Source organism: Odontomachus brunneus, unplaced genomic scaffold (assembly GCF_010583005.1).
Source record: "Odontomachus brunneus isolate Ranch 3 - 2012 unplaced genomic scaffold, Obru_v1 Obru_scaffold_002, whole genome shotgun sequence".
NCBI lineage: Eukaryota > Metazoa > Arthropoda > Insecta > Hymenoptera > Formicidae > Odontomachus > Odontomachus brunneus.
In genome coordinates, this window is record NW_022639452.1 from 4689677 (window position 1) to 4703394 (window position 13718).

General features: G+C 32.7%; 1 protein-coding gene across 5 annotated transcripts in view; it reads right to left on the reverse strand.

The window, feature by feature from the left end:
• The window catches only part of LOC116842028, a 633651-nt gene that overhangs the window by 517487 nt on the left and 102446 nt on the right, over positions 1–13718 (reverse strand). The gene's annotated exons all lie outside the window — the stretch shown is intronic.

The following is a 13718-nucleotide window of genomic DNA, read 5'->3' on the forward strand; positions in this document are numbered from 1 at the left end:
TTTCTATAATGGGGAGGATAATAATGTTTGTAGTGTCAAACGCACGCGCCGAATCAATCTTCCACTAACAAACCGACCCTAAATCCTCTAATATTTTTTTATAATTATTATAATTATTAAAAACCGCCCTTATTTTAATATTGTGCCATACGCATTACTTTTTCTACCAAATTTTTTACGTAGCTTTTTTTCTGTTTTTTGTTAAAATTAAACATATATAATATAATATATATATATATATATATATATATATATATATATATCTTTCTATTAGACAATTAACAATTGCCAATTACCAATTAACAATTCTCGCAATATTTCGGTATTATTCTTGCCTAGTGCAGAGAGAGGGATGAAGCCTCTTCCCCGCGCATATACATATACTGTTTATTTCAATGTATATTATATGCAAAAATTGTTTTATTTATAAAAAATTGTTTTAATAACTTTTTAACAAACAATGAACGATGTCTAAAACTTCTTGAATGTTACTCAGAGTAACTGAGGAACCTTGATAACATATCAAGATCAAGGTTAAGATCATTGGAGCAGAGTCCCCTATTCGGTACTTTTATCATATTTTTTAATAAGACTTTAATTTTTTAAACACCTACGTTTGTAGCACTCTTTATAACGAATTTCGTGACCTTGACATGTTCAAGGCTATTGGAAGTCAAACTACGAAAACAAAATTTAAATCATTAAATCAATATAATTTTCAACATAAATTTTCAAGTTAAATTTAATAAATATAAATATAAATTATTTAAATTAGTTAAATTTTATTTATTTAAATTAGTTAAATTTATTTAAATTAGTTAAATTTATTAAATATTCGCAAAATTATGACAATCAACTTTGACATGCTTTTGAATGAAATATTAGTAAATGTTGTGGTAAAATTCTCCCTGTCAATATTCCGACAAATATTTCTAATACATATTCTCTCACATTTTCTTACATCAGAATATATGCATGATTTTTAGGATAATTAATGATAAGTATAACAGTTATAAATCCAATTTTATAATTAAAAAAAAATTAAGTACTATATGTAAATATGTAAGCAAAAACGCGATATGAATGCATTAATATAATGAAAATATACTAGAAAATCGTTAAACACACACACACACACACGCACATTTCGGCTCACTTTAAAGATCTTTAGTGACAAAAAATTTAAATTTTAAACGTAAATTGTCTCATCAATAATCCCAGAAAACTTGTACATATTTATTTTAGTGCAAATCTATCTAATAGTTTAATATTTGTGACTTTTAATATGTGACAGCTATCTTGGGTCCGCCATTTTGTATTGCAACTCAATTTTTTAAAATTCACACAACTAAGTTATAAAGTCAATTATAACAAGTAAATTAAAAAAAAAATCATTATGGTCAGTCAAATATTAGACCGCCCAATGAATTATATCCAAAACGTGCTCTTTATCCTACACTGAACAAATGTATGCAAATTGAGAGGAAAGAAGAATGGAATATTGACCGTTACGCAAACTATTGTTACAAGAAGCTGAGAAAGTGCCCTAGAAATCAGGGAACAAAAGGGAGCTTTTTCTGCTTATAACATGAACAATTCCATAATACGTATACGGATATCCTGGGTATTAATCTGACGTGAAACTTTTGCGTATTGATATAAAGTTTAACTTATTATCCTTCCGTTTCATATGTACCACTTATATTGTAGGAATTGTGAAGTTTATTTTTGACATATTCCACAACAAGATAAATTCTATCAGTAATCGATTTCTGCATTACTAGAAAACATGCTAAACTTTACAAGAATATATATAAAAAGAAGAGCTGTAAGTATTCTCCTTATGAATAAAAAAATAAAAGATATGTTACATTGCTGTTCTCTAATATTTCTGTTCATCAGTTCAGCCAACTGAACGGTAGATTCTGAGAACGAATATCGAACGATTTCGATATTGATTGCAAAGATAACATTGCATACAAACAAAACAAATTTGGTATAATAATAATTCCGAAAAAAATTAGAATGCTGTGTATAATATATGTATATATGTGTGTGTATGTAAATATATATAGGGTGTCCCAGAATAACTTCCAAAACTTTCGTGCAGGTATAGTACGAATTGGAATGAACATAAAAGTTCTGTACCATTTTTTTATATTCTAATAACTATCGAGATATTAATTGAAGAAGATTTGTAAATTACGCGAAGTATGGTAGATAAGCTGTAGTAACAATGTCTACCATCGTGTGCTCGTACATTAAATTGAACAAAAAAATCCTCTACTATTTTTCTAATAACTTTGTAGATTTCTCGTCAATAATTAATAAAAATTGGCGGATGGTCGCTCGCAATAATATATTAATGTTATCTATTAATAACTAAATTTAATAAATTAATAACTAAACATACAAAAATTAATAACTAAATATACAGAAGTTATCAGGAAAAAAGTAGAGTACTTTTTTGTTTAGTTTGACTTGATGTATTACATTGATGTATAATACAAGCACACGACGATAAATGTCGCCACTACAATTTATCTATTATACCTCGCGTAATCACTCACAAATTTTCTTTAATTAATATTTCAATAATTATTGCGAATATCGTAAAATAATATGGGACTTTTTCGTTCATCTTAATTCGTACTATGTTTCTATGAAAGCTTCGACGATTCTTTTGGAACACTTTGTGAACATATATATGTGTATATATATATATAGGGTGTTCTATGTTAAATGTCCCAGGAAAAAATCTCAAAAAATATGGAAAATGTTTCAAACAAAAGTTATATAATTCGATGAAAAACATAAAAAACCATTATTTTGACCTTGTATGACGCCGCCAAGGTCAGGTTGAACTCAACTTTTTTAAATAGAAACATATATTTTTTATTATGGAATTTTATTTTAAGTAAAGAAACAAACAACTTTTGTTTGAGAACATTTTTTATACAACCTTTATTTTCTAAGATATTTACGGAAATATCTACAAAATTATTGGTTTCAATAATTTTTTACTCGAATTCTATCAACTTTACCGAAAAATAGCAAGAGATAAAAATTGTTTATTTTTTTTCGTAGAGCTCTGAGAATTTTTTTCAGAAATTTTTAATTAACTTTTTAGTACTTCAAAAAAATGCAAAAATGCAGTACTAAAAAGTTAATTTAAAAATTCTGAAAAAATTTCCAGAGCTCTACGAGAAAAAAATAGATAATTTTTATCTCTTGCTATCTTTCGGTAAAGTTGGTAGAATTCGAGTAAAAAATTATTGAAACCAATAATTTTGTAGATATTTCCATAAATATCTTAGAAAATAGAGGTCGCATAACAATGTTTTCAAAAGTTGTTTATTTTTTTACGTAGAATGAAACTCCGTAATAAAAAATATACGTTTCTACTTAAAAAACAAAGTTGATTTCGACTTGACCTTGACGGCGCAACGCAAGGTTAAACTAATGGTATCTTCTTATGCTCTCCATCGAACCATATAACTTTTGTTTGCAACATTTTTCCGTATTTTTCGAGATTTTTTCCTGGGGTATTTAAAATGGCACACCCTATATATATATATATATATATATATATATATATATATATATATATATAATGGCAGCTTAAATTTATTTAGCTACGAGCAAATCGTCGCATAACCGATCCACGGAATAACTCAGGAAAGGTCCTCATCAATATTCAGAGCTTGTAATCACTCTATAGAATAGCGCGAAATACTGTATTTTGGTAGCGGATCTCTTCGCACTGTACTATCGCGCATGACATTTCGCCGCGTTTGCATAAACGTGTTCGCGTAGCTTTTCAGTTTTAATACGGCCGAGATAGTTGCACGGTGCACGTTAAGTGACTTAACTTTTTTACACTGTAATTGTAATGCAGAGTGCTTTCTCTCTCCCCCTTTGGTGCGCCCCATAAGGTATACGGGCGCGAGGTGCAGTACGTACCGGGTGAGTCGTAACTTCGAAAAACGAACCGGCTCCCGTGGGGGATAAAAGTCGCGTCGCGAAGAAACGTGGAAAATGGTAAACTCGATGAACAATGGTACGTTTTTTATGAGAGTCCCGTAGCTGTTTGCGCGAACCCTCACGAATGCATAAATGTGTGCGAAACGGGGAAAGAAAAAGCACGAAAGGCGAGATGAAGAGGAGGGGGAGGGGGGTGAGGAGGGAGCGCAAGTAACGACGGAAAACCTCACTGCCGTAAACAATCATGAACGTTTCTTTGCTGCTCAACCGTAAATTCATTCCTCTGTCGACGATAAAATACAACGGCCTACATTTTAGGCCGCGTTTTCGCATAATTCTTGACTGCTGATTTAATATGTGCACCTATGCGTTTCCGGAGGCCAATAAGTTGCGGCGAAATCGTGCAAACATTTTCGTATGGATCGGCTTTACAAATGCTATTCACTCTATTGAGATAAATCGGTTGGTATTAGGGTAAACTCGGGTATTATGGCCATACCGGAAAGATGGCTATAGGCTGTAATTTCTCTAATAATTGCAAAACATTGCGTGTAATTAGTCACAAAGATAATCGATATTTATCGTAGTGTATGTGCGTATATTTTTTCGAAATAGCAAAATTATGAATATTATACTATATTTTTATTTTCGATTATCTCTAAAATTTCTCGTGTGTCCACTAAAAATTGCTGTAACGTCGAATAAATTATAGTTAAGCTATCGCAATCAACGTTAGATACATAAAGTAGATATGTAAATTGTAATATAATTTTTATTTATACAAAAAGTTGTGATATCATAAAACAAAAAGACCTTATAAAGGTAAAAAATACACCAAGTTCATAAAGACGAGTAAATATCTAACAAAAACCCTTTATAAAAAACCTAAAAAAATCTTAATTAAAAACCTCTATAAATTGTTGTGTAAAAAGGTTGTGTAAAAAAGCAACCTAATATTTTATCTAAAAAATTATAAAAAATAAAATTCAATTAAAATATATGAAATCAGTAGAATATAACATTTTTATTTTCGCTTTCACTATTTATTTATAAGTACTATTATAATCGTCTTTCACTCATATTTTGGGTAAGATGGCCCACTATCATTCTAACATTTATAAAATGAAAGCTGTTATAACATTTATAAAATGAAAGCTGTTATATTTAAAAAGTTACTTTCAATATTATAGTAATTCGTTATTATAGTAATTAAATCTTATGTGCAATATGTTTTTATCAAAAATTAGTTTCAGAATTTAAGTTTTGTAATAGAAGTTTCTATTTTATATGTATATTATATTTTTCACAAATAATATGTATTAAGTATCCAATACTAAAATAAATATGTCAAATTATGTTTTTTCATTATTTTATAAAATAATAAGTACAGAATCTTGAACATAAAATATGTATGGGTCATCTGTTCCTTATGGGCCATCTTGTCTTAAACATTTAGGTAATTTTGATATTTTTGTAATAAGTAATTTCACTAAAGTACTTCCCTTTTACTCTGATGGTATTATGTGTTGTAGGCTTCAGTGAAATAATGTGTCAAACGCTATTAAGAAATAACAATAAAAAATGTATTTTTTTTTGCATTTTAAAAAAGCATGGCCATCTTATCCAAATTTACGCTATTTATTTCAAGATGTACTGAAAGAACGACAAAGAACTTTGTAGGCAAACGTTCTTATTAAAGCAAGTATCACACATAAAGTAACAAAATCTCATGATTATAAAAGTGGACATATATTATACACACTACATAGATATAAATCATTAATTTTCAAGATATATAATTTAATAATTAATTTCTATCTGTTCGGCTTGTGATAATTCACAACGAAATAATCTTCCGCGCGAAACACGAAGCAATCAATAATATTGACAAACGAAACATGACAGAAATTAAAATGTCAATTTTCTATAAGAAATATTATAACAACATAATGTAATAACAACATGTCGGCGACCTTTCAGCGGCCATATTTTACGCGATAGATGTGCGCGCAAAATTAAATAGGCTTGCGGACAATTAATTTTACCGGCCGCCGCGGCAATATAACGTTGCGTGCAAATAGTAGGTTTTCATTTCGCATATCAAATATTACCAATGGCTCTATCTAAAGTTATATATATATGAAAGGCTGGGGGGATGAGTATTCAAAACGTGCAATTTTACCATATTTTTAAGATAAATGCGAACGGAAATATTGACGCGTATAGAACGGCGTGATAGAACTACGTGATCAAAACGATCGTCTATTTCTGCACGAAGGGAATCCAACACATCCCCACTTATAGTAATTCCGCCATTGACTATACCGCGACACTATGATGTAGTAGGCAGATAAATTGCCTATCTACCGAGGCAACCCGTAAATTTCGCGAAAAGGCAAGCCGAAGCACCGTACAGTGAACAACCGAGTTCGAAGTGCTTCCCGTCGGACAATGCATCTTACGGACTTGTCCGCGCAATCCACTTTCCAATAAAATTGAGTGCCACCGATTATTTCCAACTACATCAGATTTCATCTAACCTCGAAATTCGTGGAAGCAGTTTTCCCGGTCGACGTTGCATTGTCACCTAATTCCATTTGCCGAAGGTTTCTCCAGACAATGAACATAACAGATTAACAGAAAGAGCACCGGACTAAACTTAATTTGTGACGGGTCAACCAAAAGCCTGCGGGAGTGCTTGCTTGCGTACGTACGTACGTACGTGCCGACAGATTTTTCTCTGCTCTCTCTTTCCCGAAAAGTAATAACTCGAATAGCGATACGTGTGCCGGCGCGACGTTAATCGTCATTTCAAATAATTATATGTTCATACGACCCTGCTGTGTCGTGTCATTGTCGAACGAGATGCAAGTCGGGCGAACACAAAGCGTTCGTACGAAGCGAATACACGTCGGCACCGATGCGAGAGTATGGGGAGCCAGCTGTACCATTCGAGAACAATGCGGCGTAGCAGTTCGTACAGATGGATCAGCTTGCCCGTCTTCCTAGGGAACGAGAAATCGAGGGAGAGAACGACGAAGGGGCAGCGAAGGGGACACAGAGAAAGACAAGGAGAGAGAGAGAGAGAGTGTGTGTGTGTGTGTGTGTATGTGTGTGTGCGCTGTATATATGTATATGTACATGTGTGCGTTGCCACAAGGCGATTCTACGGTATTACCTACGTACCGGCGCACAATAGCTGCTCGCACTCGTAGGCGTCGTATCTTTGGACGTACCTGTCCGGTGCACAAATAGAACCGAAGGCAGAACGCTTTGAGTCCCACCGGTGAGTACACGTGGCAACGCCGAGAATGGGCCTCACCTGAAAGACCCGAGTCGTGCGGGGCGCGCAGATAAACGCGCGACCCTGAGTCTATCGAGCCGGGGCAGTCTCATATGCTCAGATTCGATCTATCGCCGGGCGATTGGGTTTGCACGATCGCGCGGGCTAAATTGAAATTCGCGTTTCCAGGTGCGGCTGCTTAGAACTCGATTACGCGCGAAACGCTCAATGTTCCGTGCACACGGTGTCCAAATAACGCGCGATGTTTCTTCAGCGGCTCGATTGAGCGAGTCGACCGGCGCGCACGGTAGAGCGCGGGCTGATATTACATCAAAACAAGACTCACCGTGCAGGCGGAAGAACATGGCGTGTATATCGACCGGCTTTCGAAGTGGGCTACACGACCTATCCCGGTCGTACCAAGACTTATCGTTAATATTCGTTGCCGTTGACGGAGCAAGCGTGTCACCCTTCGAGGCACTCATGCCTCATGAATGCATCGCGTGGCGCATCAAAAATTCTATTCGACGGCGACGGAGCGGGCGGACGCTTCGCCTAAGAGGAGATAAAAGGCGCGCTCATGCATTACAGGCAAAAGTTCTCGCGCGAATCCACCGCGAAACTATTATCGGTAATCTGACCGACTTCACGTCAACTTCATTAATTTCGACAAACTCGTTTCGTCGAGATCCAAATCGCGGTTGAATTTCAATCGCAAACCGAACGCGAATAATATAGTGTCGTTTCGGGCCGGATAATGAAATCCCTGTCGCACGGAACGCCGAGCGAATAAAGTACAACTCAAAAGTACAGGCGTAATGTCGAAATTATATAACTTGGCGAGAACGAGAAAGTTCATGAATTTTTAAGAGTCTCCCCTCTTGAATATCTTTATCTCCTCGTCCGTCATCGCAAATCGGAGAAATGCTCTATTGCGGAAATGGACTACACCGGATTTTTATACCTCCGTGAAGCGTATGTAACGGCTCGTTCATCGGGTGCATTCGAGCGAAGCGCTACGTCGCGGAGCTTCCGTTGAAATTAAGAAGATTGCGAATTTTTATATCCCCTCGTGCGCAAACGCAAGCGCGCGCGCGCGCGCTACCATGGGAATCGCTGCGAACGGCGTATATCCACAGCATGTCCGACGAGAATATCTCGCTGACTTTTAATGAGATCGTAACGGAGAGCCGAATAAATGAAGCATTCAAATACTCTCCGTGGAAGAACTTAACCCTCAGGCGCCACGCTCTTTTCAGCGTCTCCTTGCGACCGATCGTACCGTGCGCTGAGTACGCATTGTGTCGTTAAAAAAGGCAATTTAGTTCCTCGTGTTGAAATATGATTATTCTGTAAATTAAATATCATATCTGAAATGTGTTCGTTAAGCTTTAGAAACCACCCGAGTCGAAATTTTAGCCCTACTTTCGGCCTGAACTTTCTGTACATCTTGAAGGATCAATGTATGCTACACATGAAAGTAGAAGTTTTACTCGATGCTTTTAAGTGGTAGAAAAAATAAAACATGCCATTTGAAGGCTCTTAAGAGAACCTCTCGGCAAATCTTATAATAATAATCTTATAATATAATCTTATAATAAATACTATTATAATAATATAATAAATACTATTTAATAATATTTATCATAATACTTATAATAATAACTTAGAATAATACTTATAATAATACTATTATAACATTTATAATAAATATTATTAAATATTATAATTAATATATTTCCGTGATAGTTGCATCGTAAATTACGGACTTGATCCCGCGCATTATTATATTCTACCAGGATTTACGTGGATGCAATGTTGAAACATACCGGCATAAATTTCGAACTGCTCACCGATATTGATATGGTTATGTTCATCGAACGCGGTATACGCGGTGGCCTGAGTAAATGTTCGGATAGATACGTACACGCCAATAACAAGTATATGTCCATCTTGCTAATATTAAAATAATATTATAATAAATATAATCAGAAGAGATTGATGTAGACTTTGAAGTATCAAAGTAGGCGTTTAGGAGTCACGTCACCTTGAGACACTGAAAAAATCGTTAGGAATCATTAATTTTTTCTTCTAGAGCGCAACGTAGATATTTTGAGAAAAATGAAAAGTTGAGGAAGTTACAATAAGATAAAGGCAAAAATTCGACTTTTCTTCCAAAAGTTTAACTTTAAACATTTACAAAAAATGGTTAATTGTATCTAAAAAATCTTGCACCTTAGATAATCTTGTTAACAATATGTGCCAAATTAGAAGTCAACAATTAGTTTTCGAGATATCGTGTGCACCATCAATATACGTTTCAGCAAAGAAATTCAATTTCCTATAACTAGGCTATTTTCTAATATTTTCTCAAATCATTTTCAAAACATTTTTATCAGACCATGTACTGTTACATCCGACGTAATTTTTCTTTATTTCGACCAAGCATACTGGTTATGCGATAAACGCCCTAGGTGGACAATGAAGAATAGATTGATAAGATGGTGTCAAAATCCATTTATATAAATACTTATTATAAATATTATTATAATAGTATTATTATAAGTATTATTATAAGTTATTATTATAAGTATTATAAGTTATTAAATAATATTTATTATATTATTATAATAGTATTTATTATAAGATTATATTATGAGATTATTACTATAAGATTTGCCGAGAGGTTCTCTTAAGAGCCTTCAAATGGCATGTTTTACTTTTTCTATCACTTAAAAGCACCGAGTAAAACTTCTACTTTCATGTGTAGCGTACATTGATCCTTCAAGATGTACAGAATAATAATATTATAATAAATATTATTGATTATTTCTCATATATCATGAGAAACATATTTCCCCTTCTACGAAAAGGTGGGAAGAATTCGCGCGGGGATGTCTCACCACCTGCCTATAAAAAGCGGCTGCGACTACCGATAAACGATCAATTCGATCAATTTGATCATAGAATAAATTCTATCAATTCAATCAATTTAATTAATTCTCTCATTCACTCTCAAAGAAAGAGACTTACTCAAATATTTAGATTTTCAGACACTTTCATACTCTCTTTGACTAATATATTTTGAGACTTTTAAAATTCTGATTTCCAAGTCGACTTTATATATAAGCGTTAAAATATTCATAGGTTTGCCTGCTGTTCTTTGTAAAAGATTAAAAGATTTGTTGTTTTGACAGACATTTCTTAAGATATTTATCACTCCTAAGTGTAGTGTTACACTTCATTCTCATATTACCAAACCTCTTGAATCTGACCTTGTGTTCCTCAATCCTGCTTTGACTGCCAATCAGTCCAGATTATATTCGTTACAATTAAAGTTTCTTTAGGAAAAAACCCAAAACGTGTAAGTAAAAATCACAACTTTAGTTTATTCTTTCAAATTCTCATCACATACACATATTCACATTCACACAAACTAGTCCATCCTAGGATAAATTGGTTAAATCTATTAACTCAAAAAGGGTAAACTTTAATATCAAAATCATTTAAGACGCGACAATACCAAATATTATAAATAAAAAAATGTTCATAATTTATAGTTATGTTGAAAAATATTAGTGATTTTTGACGTTTTCTTTAGCGCTTCTCAAGATGATGTGAAATCGAAAGAAGGATCAAAATTCCGATTCGGGCAGGAAGCCAATTTTTAAATTTAAAATATATTTGATCTTGTAAGGGGGTTCCCTCATATATTTCTAGATAAAAAAACGATTACTTTTTTATATATTTTTATTCTACAAATTATTAAGAATGTGTTTCTATAACATGATATTAATATTCGTACAAATGGTATGATATGATAATGGTCGAAGATATAAGAGAATTTGTAAAAGCGTTCCGCAGATTGCTGCGCGTTCTCCGGCAGCCGCGCTTGGCGTGCCATAACAAATAGGACCCTTTTTAGAAATGTCCTTGCAGTTATTCTTTTCCTCTATGGCCATTTAGAAATAGATAGATGTTTTCTGAGTAACGAAAAGTGTAACAAAAGTTTCAATTCAACGGTCTGAGAAAAAGCTTCAAAGCATCTTCATTTCAGGTTACAAGTGTGGCTACATTATCTATATTATTTCTTGTCGGGCTACAATTATCTTCAATATGTATAAAAGATTTTTCCCCCTTCTACTAAAAATTTTGAAAATCATGAATGTAAAAACTAGTCGATGAACGAAAATTTTTTCTGAGTATTGCAATGAAACATACGTTGCAGTTGTGGAAAAACAGCATTTATCGACTATGTGCTAAGAAAGATTAACTAGCAAATAATGATGATAATGAAAGTCTTTATTAATGTCCTAAGATGAGCGTTTTCCTCAAATGATTTGAAAATCATCTAGATGAGGATAAGATGAAAATCCATTTGAAATTAAATTTATGTCTCATGTAAGATCTCTCAACGAGATCTAGAAGATAAGATGAAAATTTATCTTAGTTGAGAAGAAGATGATTGTGCTTCATATTAATCTAGATGAAAGATTAAATGATTAGGGTTATTTATCTAGATTATTTTTTAGATAATTTTATTTTGATGTGAGAATATTCATAAGAAATTTCTAAAAAGTTTACGCACATCATAAAAGGGATATTAAAACAATAAACAATATTCACAATTTTATATCCTTACATGTCAAAAATAAAAATTTTCGAATATTTTGTGTGATAAATTGCTCTTCCAGTTATACGTTGATTAGATATCACGTTACGTTTTGATGTGCGGCACGTGTTTTCGCTGTGTTGAAGCTATAACTAACATTTTGACTGGTAGAATCTTAGTTACTTCTGCTTATTATAAGATTTATCATTTTATTTTCTTTTGTAGTATATTTGGGTATATCGAAACTTTTATTTTTATTTGCAGGAAATATTGACAAAATGTAGATAAACGCGACACCAGATTCTCTCCTATTCTCTTCACCCCTAAATAAATGATCGAAATAAACACATTCGTATGTTACCAGAAAATTTGTTGCAAACAGAATTGCTTCCTCACTTTATTCTTCTATAACGCAGCATGTGACACTGAGTTTACCTACACCTTGCCATAACCTCCTACACCTAAAAGTAAAGATTTCAACACACCCAATCTTAAAGCAATGTTCTGAGTGGTTTTGTTTCGTTTCAGATTTACTGGACTCTAATATTTATATATATATACACTTCCTGAAATTGACTTCTTGACACTTAGAGCGGAAAAACAGACTTTTGTATAACGCATAACATCATCTTTAGGTGATTATTTTTAAGTGAGATGATATATTTTCAAGATATGATAAAGATACTTTACATTTTTTCATCTAGATAAAAATAAAAATAATTCCATTTTTTCACCGGGATAATTATATACACAACTTCATTAAGATGCCAGCATACACTACCGAGGATATATTTCTAAGAACATGGAAACAATAAAGAGAGATAATTTCAATTTACTGAGCAGCACGAGGATTCACAGAGGGATTATTATATGAAATGGCCAATTAAGTGGAAAATAAGTGGAAAAATATCAGTTCTTTTGCTTTTATAGAGACTTAAAATATTATAGATACTTTTTATGAAAAAAAATACCTTTTTAATAAATAGTACCTAAATTTTCTCGAAAAATTAACTGATCATACTCCAATTTAAAAGAATTACTTTTTAAATGTTTCTTTATTGATGTACGAGAATAATTTTCTTTGATAGATTTGTTTCTGAGATACTGTTATTTAAAATTGGAACCTGAAAATTAATTTTTATTGTCATATTATTTCTTCAAAAATTTAAAAAATTCTTTCATAAGTTGACAGACAGTCACAATATAACATATTCACATTAGTACTTATTTTAAAATCAAAATTATAACCTGCAACTTTTGCACCATGCGAAACATCAATTTTACATAATCATAAATGATTCGTAAAAGAATTGATATTTTACTTTCCAAAAATTTCTACATTTTTTTATTCTCTGATTCATAACTAGTCGCACAGCAACCAGTAAATCTCTAAAATCTCTTACATTAACTTTTTTCTTCACTTGATGCATGAGAAAACTCCATTGAACAAGCCTCCAGTCTAGTATCGAGTTTTGGAAGTTATCATCACAGTGAAAAATTATTAATCATACAGAACGTGAGTTAGCCTATCAGAGCTAAACGCAAAATGTTTGTTAATAAAATGTTTGTGTAATGTTGATCGTATAAATACACGCGCTAAGACTGTCTTGGTCTAATACACGATATACATCCTTGTATTACTAAATATCATAAAAATTACTAAGGGCCGGTTTTTCAATAGCAGTTTAAACTTAAAAACCGGCCCTAATTTATTTATAGTTGAAATAAACATTGTTTTGTGAAATGGGAGAATCATATATATACTCGTTATATTAATTCAATATTGTCTACACCAAACTTAATTATTTAAATATTCTTTTCCTAAATTTACACGGAGAG